We start from the raw sequence: 9,364 nt of genomic DNA on the forward strand, positions 1-9,364 counted from the left end.
CGAGGAGAGGAGCAGGTCGAGCGGGAAGCAGAGGCGGTGGCGCTGGAGGAAAGGGAGCAGCGCGAAGGTGAGCGGCAGGGATGCGTCACTGGCGGCGAGGCCTCAGAGCAGAGTGTGCCACTCGTACGAGGTGCGACGGTACGGCGGAGTAGGATGCGGCGAGGCGGCGCTCGGGGGCTGGCACAGAGGGCGGAGGAGACGGCAAGGTGAGCGTGGAGACGGAGGAGGGGCCGGAGAGGTAGGCGAGCAGTGGCTCGAAGTCGTAGCGGCTGGCGGGGCCGGCGACGGAGATGGAGACCGAGGAGGTGGTGCAGCTGGGTACGGGGAGGCAGAGGCACTGGCGCTGGTGGCTGTCCGCCGCCGCCAGTCCTCTCCGGCCTCCTCCGGCGTATCCTTCTCAATCTCCGACGTTTTTCTCCCGTGATTTGGATGGACAATTGGAGGTCGTGTCCTTGTCCAACACCAAGCAATGGAGTGCCCGACCCGGATTTCAGTCGCCTGCTATAAGAAGGAGGGGTCCTCGGCCAGAATCTCCTTCAGGTTGCGTTGTTGTACCATAAGCTCCACCAAAGCCCGTCCAAATTGTAATTTTCAACGAAACGTCCAATGTCGCCGCCGAGTTCGCCGGAGGAACAAGAACATCCGTCCAGCTGTCCATTGTAGCCTGCCTCGGCTAGACCAGAGGTATGTATCTCCTTGATATTCACTGGATGGAATACCATGTTTTACATATAATTCTGTCCCCTGGCTCTGTATGCGACTCTGTTCTTTCTTCAGTTATGAAATAGCTTTGTAGTTTTATGTGGTGAAAGTTTTAGAGGCTGTTGATAGCTTTCCAAAGGTATTAAGTTTGTGCAAGTCAGCATAATGATTATGAAGATATCGTCAAATAACAGTTCTGCTGTTCCAGGATTTTCAGTCCAAGCAGATTTGCAAGAATTAATGGCGACTTTAGTTTAGCCTGCCTGAAATAAGTGACAATACTTAATTTTGTACTGTGGTATATATGTACTTTGCTGTTTTCTCAACGATTATATTATATCAATATCAATAAGCCGACATTGTTCAGGCCTTATTTTTTAGCTATCCCCTTAACCCCTGTTTCAGTTATTTTTCTGTCCCCTGCCTTGCTGGCGAGCCCGTGAGTGGCTACTGTGGTTGCTCGTGCTCCCGTACGGTCCTTGATCCTTCCTAATTATTCGTCGCCAAGGATGAGACGATTTTAGTTGCCGTGGATCGTATAGATAGGCCCTGTGCATCTTGATCTCGAATTCTCAATTGAATCTGATTGGATGAGCATGAATTATTCGGTTCTACAATCCAGGTAAAAAATATGCCACACAAGCTTGCTTTTGTCTGCAGAATAAGCATAATTTTTAACCGCCATGAGCACGTCTACTAGATCGATTTGTGTTAAACAAACTTACTTGGTTAAGTGAAGGAATGTCTAGCGAATTATATTCAGGAGCCTTGTTGACTTTTCAATCCTCGCAAAGAACCTTGCTAAGCTAAACTCATAATTACCTCGCTCTTGTACGAGATAATAGTATGGAGTAGAACCATATGCATCTTGATCTGGATTGAATCTGATTGGGTGAGCATGAATATTTGGTTCTGGAGTGCAGGTCGAAAGTATGCTACACATGCTGGTTTTTGTCTGCAGATAAGCATGATTTTGAGCCACCAAAGTGTATCGATTTGTGTTGAACCAACTTAGTGGATGTCTGGCCAGTTATATTCAGCGACTTTTTTGACCCGTCAATCCTCGCAAAAGAAACTTGCTAAACTTACAATTACTTCTCTTGTAGTACCAGATAACACTATGTAATAGAGCCATATGTTGCTGGTGACTGAAACTGGTTTAGTCATAATTGGCCGATTGCTTCAGTTTATCAGTCTAGCTAAGAGTTTGTTCTCTGTGAATGGTTTAGCATGGCTGAGTGATATGTGTTTACTTCACTAATTCATAAGAGTTATTTTCTCTTGCCCGCTTCAGCTGCAGCAGCATCTTGCCTGCATTATATATTTTGTATTATGTTGTTGTGGGCATGCCGATTCTGAATTTCTGCGTACTGCCGACTTCGCTGGAATTACGTCCGCCTGTGTAGCCAAGGTATGTGGTTCAAACTACTCAATATTGATTTGGAGTTGTTTTGGTCAAGCGTCTAAACTAAACCATGCTACTGCACAGTAGCCAAAATTCAGTCTAAACTGAACCATGCTACGACACAACAGCCAAAATTCAGCAGAGTGAATGAAACGTAGTAAAGCCAATAGTGTGTGCCCGTTATTTCCTACATCCATAAAAGGGAAATATCCTTAGAAGACAGCAGTTGAAATGGCGTTGAATAGCTTTCATTGTAGTTCTAAAAGTGTGCTGCACAATGCTAATTTGTTAATTGTGCCCTATCAAATTGAAACCTGAAAATTCCTATTTATGATTAATAAATCATGTTGTTGCTACTTTGTTAATAAATCATGCACTTCTTAATTCTTTGTGTAAGAAAGTCATAACTTTGTCAAAACACTAGACATAACTTTTTTTTGATTAATTCAGTCAAGCCATCCTTATAGTTCTGTAATGTGCGAAACTCATAACTTTTTTTGATGCATTCTTCAGGTTGAGAACTAATGATGGACGACGTAAAAGCTGTTAAAGAGGAGATTAAAGGATGGAAGATGGCAGCAGAGGAGGAGGCTGAAGCTGGTAGATCAATTGAGCAAGAGTGCCTCACTCGTGTGCATTTATAATTAGCTTTTCCAAATCAATAGATAGTTTATGTCAAGATTAATACATGTTGTTTGATTCACTGTTTGATTGAAGCTTTACTAATTACACCTTCACACAATTTGCAATGTAGTTTCAACAAACTAACAGTGTGAGGTTTAACTTTTTTATTGCAGAAAATGGATGATAACACTTAATCAATCATTGTTGAGGATTTTGAAACCCGACCTTCATAAAGAAAGCAAAATGTTCTGAATCGGGTGTTTTGAAATGGAGGTTTAACTTTATTTGTAAATTCCGCTCAGTACGTCCACCCTGAGGCATCGCCATCTACATGGTGGAAGAGGTTCGTCACTGTGGACAACATCAGCAGCGACGTTGTTTCCAATATGCAGCAAGTGCGCGACTTTGGTGAGGGTGCGCAAGGTTTCTGCATGTCCCTCAAGTTCCTGCCCCCATACCGTTGCTCTCGCCGGCCACAGCCGAAAGCTTGGAACCACGGCCTGCTCTGATCAAGTCTCCATCTGATGTATGGTACTTTGCCAAGGTAAATTTAGTTATTTTCATACATCTTCCGAATTGAGCACAGTTGATGTTTATGTTCAATTGATGTTGATTAATGTATATCTTTTGATTATTTATAGAGAAATGCCGAATTCTTAGTCGAGTGGTAGAAAGAAGGTGTCTGTCAGATCTTAGGCTCCTAGCTCATCTTGCTTTAATCTGAAATCATATCAGGTCAAGGAGTAGCTTCCCACAAAAAAAAGGTTCAAGGAGTACCACTAGCACCTCTGAAGCAGCAACAAAAGGATCAAAACCACATTCTTCAGTATCCTACTCGGCAAAAAAAGGGCGAAAAGACTAACTTCCAGAAAAAAACATGAAGAATTCTTCAAGCACCAGACTGAGACTGATTCCTTGAGAAGTGTGCTTGATAATATCAGGTGGTCAGGTTCTTTTCTAAGTTGAGGTAGGGTTGCCTCTTCAATCTGTGATATTCAAACGAGATGGAAAATGAATATATAGAGGAATATAATTTGAATATATTATTAACAACCTCCATATTTTTATCATGTCTCATGGCCAGTTCAATACTTCTTTCTTGATGCAACGGCTGATATATGGTTGTTTTCCATGGCTATGTTAGTAAGCTTTGGTGCAAATTTATATTACTCTCTTATTCTCTAATGATTATACTGGGACGCTCATTTGAACAGATCTAATATGCACTAGGAGCTTTCAAAACAAAAAATGTATGAGCAAATAAGATTTGTAATCTTCATCACTTTAGCTCTTAATGTGTTGTCATTCATTACAACTGCATAACACACGCATGGGGGGACAGAGAATATAAGTCGCGACACAGGTGGGATGCATGTTGAAATAGAGAATGGAGACTGTGTGTGCAAGGTGGTCTTACGTCATGCTTACTGGGTTGAAGTTTTTTCTCCTGTTGCAACGTTGGTGCTGGTCGACTGCCGGTGGTGTTGGGTGGTGGCTGTTGGGCGCATGAGAAGGAAGATGGAGGCAGATCACTGGGTGGATGTATGGAGAAGATAAGAACTGAGTGGTGGAAAGGGAATTCTTGGTGGGATTGAGTGCCTGTTGCTACTGCTTTTCTTAAACGATGCGATGTCAGTGCTGCTAGATGTTGAATTTTTTTTTGCGTAGAGCTAGATGTCGATCTCTGCTAGCATACAATTTACTTGGCTGCTGTTTAAGCCTACCATATCTTAATCTTAATTATGAATACATTAGTAGTTTCAGTACTTAAAGATGTGTGACTGAAATATTGGGAAGATTTGTTCAAAAAAATATTGAAAAGAAATACTATTTCTTAAGGGAAAACATATTTGGGGCTCACCTATGGACTATTTGATCATCAATATATCCCTAGAGTCTCGATGTTCCTCATGCCGTTGATAAGATAGAGAGGAGGGAGCGACGAAGAGTTGAGCGAGTACAACAATGGTGCATCCAGAGAGAGGGGGAGAGGGAGGGAGACATGGATAGATAGAGAGGAGGGAGCGACAAAGAGTTGAGCGAGTACAACAATGGTGCATCCAGAGAGGGGGAGAGGAAGGAAGACAGGGAGACAGGGAGAGGGGGAGGGGGGGAGAGAGAGAAGCATGTGGTCATGGCTACACCGACCATGTCCTTCGTCATATCATCTCACCCGCAACTCTGCATGTCCTAATCTTGATCTTATTTGAGCCCTGATGATGGTGTAAGGGAAGTAGCCGTGTTGGTGCAGTCAATGTGAGCACCAAAGCATTGTAAACTCTTTACTATCTTATGGATCGTCTTATCTTTGAAGTGGCCATGTATAAATTCATGATAAGACAAGGAAGAATATAACAGATTGAGAGATAGAGCTTAGTATTTCACCATGATAGATAAACCCCGGAATTTATTTCATACTCGTTGCAACGCACGGGCTCTTTTGCTAAACCATTAACTTTTATTAAAAATAAGGCGTTTAACCATATTATCAACATGTATTTAAAATGATTATAATAAATGATGCACAATGACACATGAAGCAGGCTCTTTACTATCTAATGGGTCGTCTTATCATTGAAGTGATCAAGTATAAAATATGAATTCATGATAAGACGAAAAAGAATTTAAAAAGAATTTAAAAGATTGAGAGATAGAGGTATTTCACCATGATAGATAAACTCTTGAATATCAAGCAAACCCCGGAATTTATTTCATACCCGTTGCAACACACGGGCTTTTCTCTAAAGCGTTAACTTTTATTAAAAATAAGGAAATTCCCACGTTTAACTATATTATCAACATGTATTAATATGGATATAAAAAAATTATGCACAGTGACACATGAAGTAGGTTATGTCCATTTTACCGCCCGGTGCAACGCACGGGCATTTGTACTAGTAATAATAAAGAGAATTGGGTTTCTGCCGTACGTCACGCCTTTTTGCAAAAAAACCTATAGTTTGTGTTATTCAACCCGCACTACATATTTACCCTGGAGAAATAAAGTAAAAAGAATAATAAAAAAGCAAAGGCCAAGGGACACCAGCGGCATCGATGGGCGCTCGCCTGGGCAGCGGATCTCGGCTGCTCCGCCGTGGATCCAGCGATGGAGGGATCGAGACGGGAGAGGCGGCAACCTCCATGGCGGGTCCCTGAAGGAAACCAGCGGTGGATGGATGAGAGGGAGAGGCGGCGATCTCCATGGCGGGCTCCTTCGAGGACACCAGCAGCGGCCGGCAGATCCGGCCCATGCTGGCGAACGGATCGAGACGGAGAGGTGGCGTCTCCATGGCGGGCTCCCTGTAGAAAACATGTGAGATTAGAGAGAGGAAGGGGAAGATAGGATAGGAGAGGGGGGCGGGAGTCTGGCTTGGACTGCTTGCGCAGTTGGAGGAGGCAGGGGCGGCCTCGGGTGCGCGCGCACGGGTGTGATCTGCTGCTGTGGGGGGAGCTGCAGGCTGGCCTTGGAGAGTTGAAGGCCGCGGCCCTGTGCTCAGCTGCTGTGGCTGCTCCTATGGGGAAGAAGATGAAGAGAATGCAATAGATACGAGTTCAAACTCAGGACCTACCCTCCTCTCCCTTCCCTCTGCAACAGACAGAGTTTGTGCTAAAATTTCAGATTCGAATTAATAGTCCCACCCCACAACTTTACATAAAATCCTAGCAACTTATATATGTTCCAAATTGCAAGAATCAATAAGCCAACTAAAGGAGTGTGAGATATAATCAATCAAAGAGGAAAGGCGCATGCAGAAAGCCGTGATCGCGGCGGTGAATTTGACATTCCTTCTAATAATCCTAAAGGAGACAGAGCTGAGAGGATACAGAAAAATAGGCAGCCCACCAGAGAGCTCCACCACCACCACACGGGGATGCCGCCGCAGCAGCCCGACGCTGCCAGAACCTGCCAGGCCTGCTACCGCCGTTGCAGGACGGGCCAAGGCAGGTGGGCCGCGGCTGGAGAGGCGTTGGCCTCCTCGGGGTCAACGCGAGCAGACGCAGCGGCGCGAGATCATCGGCCGGACCTAGGGGGCATGCGCAGGTGGCGGAGGCTGTGGACGTCCGAATCGGGCCGAATCCGAGGCTGCTGACTCAGGGATCAGAGACTGGGCTAGCGGCCAGGTCGGGCGACGCAGCTCCAAAGCGCCATCCATGGCGTCCTCTGGTGGTTCCTCACCGACAAGGGTTGCTGCCCTGGCTCCGGCCAGCCACCACGGCTGCGCACAGAAGAGAAGTAGGAATGGGGTTGTGTGTTGTGTGTGGATAAGGAAGAGGAACACAGTGAGCGGTGGTGGGCGGCAGTGGGTGTTGTGATGTTGCTGCACCGAGCGGAAGCTGCTGGATGCTATAGTAAGTGCATCGATTAGATATATTTTTCCCGACTGGACACCAAATTACTTACTATTTCTATTGTTTGATGTTACTGGCATAATTTATTCAGGTCTACCACATCATATGAATATATTATCAGATATATTAATTTAAAGTAAGTGAAATATTGGAAAGAGATATAATTTTTTAGAGCATCTACAACCGGTCCTCTCAAACCCGCCTCATATGCCCCGACGGGTCACCCGATCAATGTACGGTCACGATTTTTTGACCTAGACGGGTCCCTCAAATGCCCGAGCTCAGCGACACGCCCGATGTCCAACCCAAATATGGGGTGGATATGGAGGCGCCCGGGCAAGCCCGCCACGTCGGACCCGGCTCACGCTGGCCCGCCGAGCCCACATAAAATCCTCCTCATCCGCTTACCAGACAAAACCCTAGCCACTTCCCTCCCCTCCGCCACCCAAGCTCGTCTTCGGCTCCTTCCGGCCATCTCCGGCATGGAGAGCAGCGGATCCGAGTCCTTCACCTCTAGATTTGTCGACCCCGATCTCATCTCGCGTGCCCCCGAGCAGGAGATGGACGTCCGGCTTGCGCTCTGCCGCGCCCGGGAGGAGGCCTATGGACGGTTGTGCTCTGACTCCATTCGTCGGGAATCCATTGCGTCCACCCAAATGGGGCATGGATCTGGTGCTAGGCCGGCCATAGCTGCCTCGCCAGAGGCCGTGCGGTCAGTCTGGCGTCCGAACGCGATGGCGGACACGCAACCCCTCCGGTGGCGCGCCGATATTGGGGACGCACCATCATCCCACGAGGCCATGGCACGACGTGCATGCCATGCAAGGCACCAGGCGTGGGAGGCGGAGATAGCCCTTGCAGCGACGGACGTCGACAAGGCGGATTCACATTCTCCGGTGCCCGTATGGCGCATTATTCTGGGTGCCGCAACCGCATTGTGGTGGACGTCGGCAGCTCGTCCCGGACGGATCCATCATCGATCTGACGTCCACCAGCACCGTTCGGGTTCTGATCTCCGACGAGGAAGAGTAGGGCATCGGAGACGGCGGGGCCTTGAGTCCCGTGAGCCAGCTCGTGTCCCATGCCCTACACTACCTTGCCGGCGACCGGCCCAACATTCAGAGGAGCACAACCGACCGACGGACATGGCCAGGGCGGAGCAGGGCGAGCGAGGAGCAGAACCGGATGAGCTCCGCATAAATTAGGTTTCACGTTGCATGTAATAATATGAATTTGAGGTTTCTAATTTGAGGTATCCGGATGTGGAATGCATTTTTTGAGGGATGACCGGCCACTAGCGCTTGAGGGGTCGGATTTGCCAAGTCCGGGTGTAGATGCTCTTAAGGGAGAAAATATTGGGGCTCACCATTACTTCCTGACCAACAAGATATTCCTCAACTTTGGATGTCACCGATGCCTTGGTGATATAGGGAGGGATGAAGAGTAGATAGAGTGTGGACAACGATGCATCCTGCTCGCGTCATGTTTCGCCCTGATGGCAGCTGGGAGGGGGATCTGTAGCTCTACATACCCTAATCTTGATCCCATCGAGGCCCGATGAAAATGTCCAGAGTACTGTTCATGTTGGCGTGGAGGGTGTGCTCCTACTACTAGATGCAACATGTCAACAAAAGAGCGCCAAGCATTATAAACTCTTTACTTTCTGGCAATCATATTTTTTATTACGCATAATCCAATTTCTTTTGAGCAATTTGAAGGAATAGGTTTTATTAGCAGATAAGAAAATTACGAGCTTTTGGAATACAATGGGATCTTCATAAAGTGGATTCTTACGAGTCTTACAACCAATTTAATTGGAAAATCATTATTATTTATCATGACATGTAAACTCTCCAAACAAACTCTCAGATTTATTTATACATGTTGCAACGCACGAAACAGTCAATATAGCTTTAAAAAATTCACAGTTTCAAACTATTTTTGTTTCAAGAAAAATATGTTCAAACTATCTCAAAAAACTTTAAAACTACCCCCAAAAAATGATACGCTTTTACTAAAATAACCATTTAGAAATGTATACTTAAAAATTCCCAAATAAACATTTGCCAATGTAGAACAAAAGAACATTATTTACAAAATACTGTTAAAAATATTTTTTTTAAATGTGCAAATTTCTATAAAAACATTAACTCTTTAAAAATTGTTCTAATTTTATGAAAGGATTAACTTTTATTTAAAAGAAAGGAAATTTTCACTTTTAACCATACGATCGACGTTTTAGCAGGTAGTGCCTCTTTTTAAGCCCAGTGCAACGCACGGGCA

At 45.7% G+C, this 9,364-nt stretch overlaps 1 long non-coding RNA gene across 1 annotated transcript; it reads right to left on the minus strand.

The window, feature by feature from the left end:
* Positions 1 to 5,513: 5,513 nt before the first annotated feature.
* On the minus strand, positions 5,514 to 7,058 carry LOC119340180. Its single transcript, XR_005164428.1, has 2 exons — positions 6,576 to 7,058; positions 5,514 to 6,317 (listed from the first exon to the last, which is right to left on the minus strand). It is a non-coding gene; the product is annotated as an uncharacterized LOC119340180 (long non-coding RNA).
* Positions 7,059 to 9,364: the final 2,306 nt, after the last annotated feature.

This window comes from Triticum dicoccoides, chromosome 7B (assembly GCF_002162155.2).
Source record: "Triticum dicoccoides isolate Atlit2015 ecotype Zavitan chromosome 7B, WEW_v2.0, whole genome shotgun sequence".
In the NCBI taxonomy this organism is placed as follows: Eukaryota; Viridiplantae; Streptophyta; class Magnoliopsida; order Poales; family Poaceae; genus Triticum; species Triticum dicoccoides.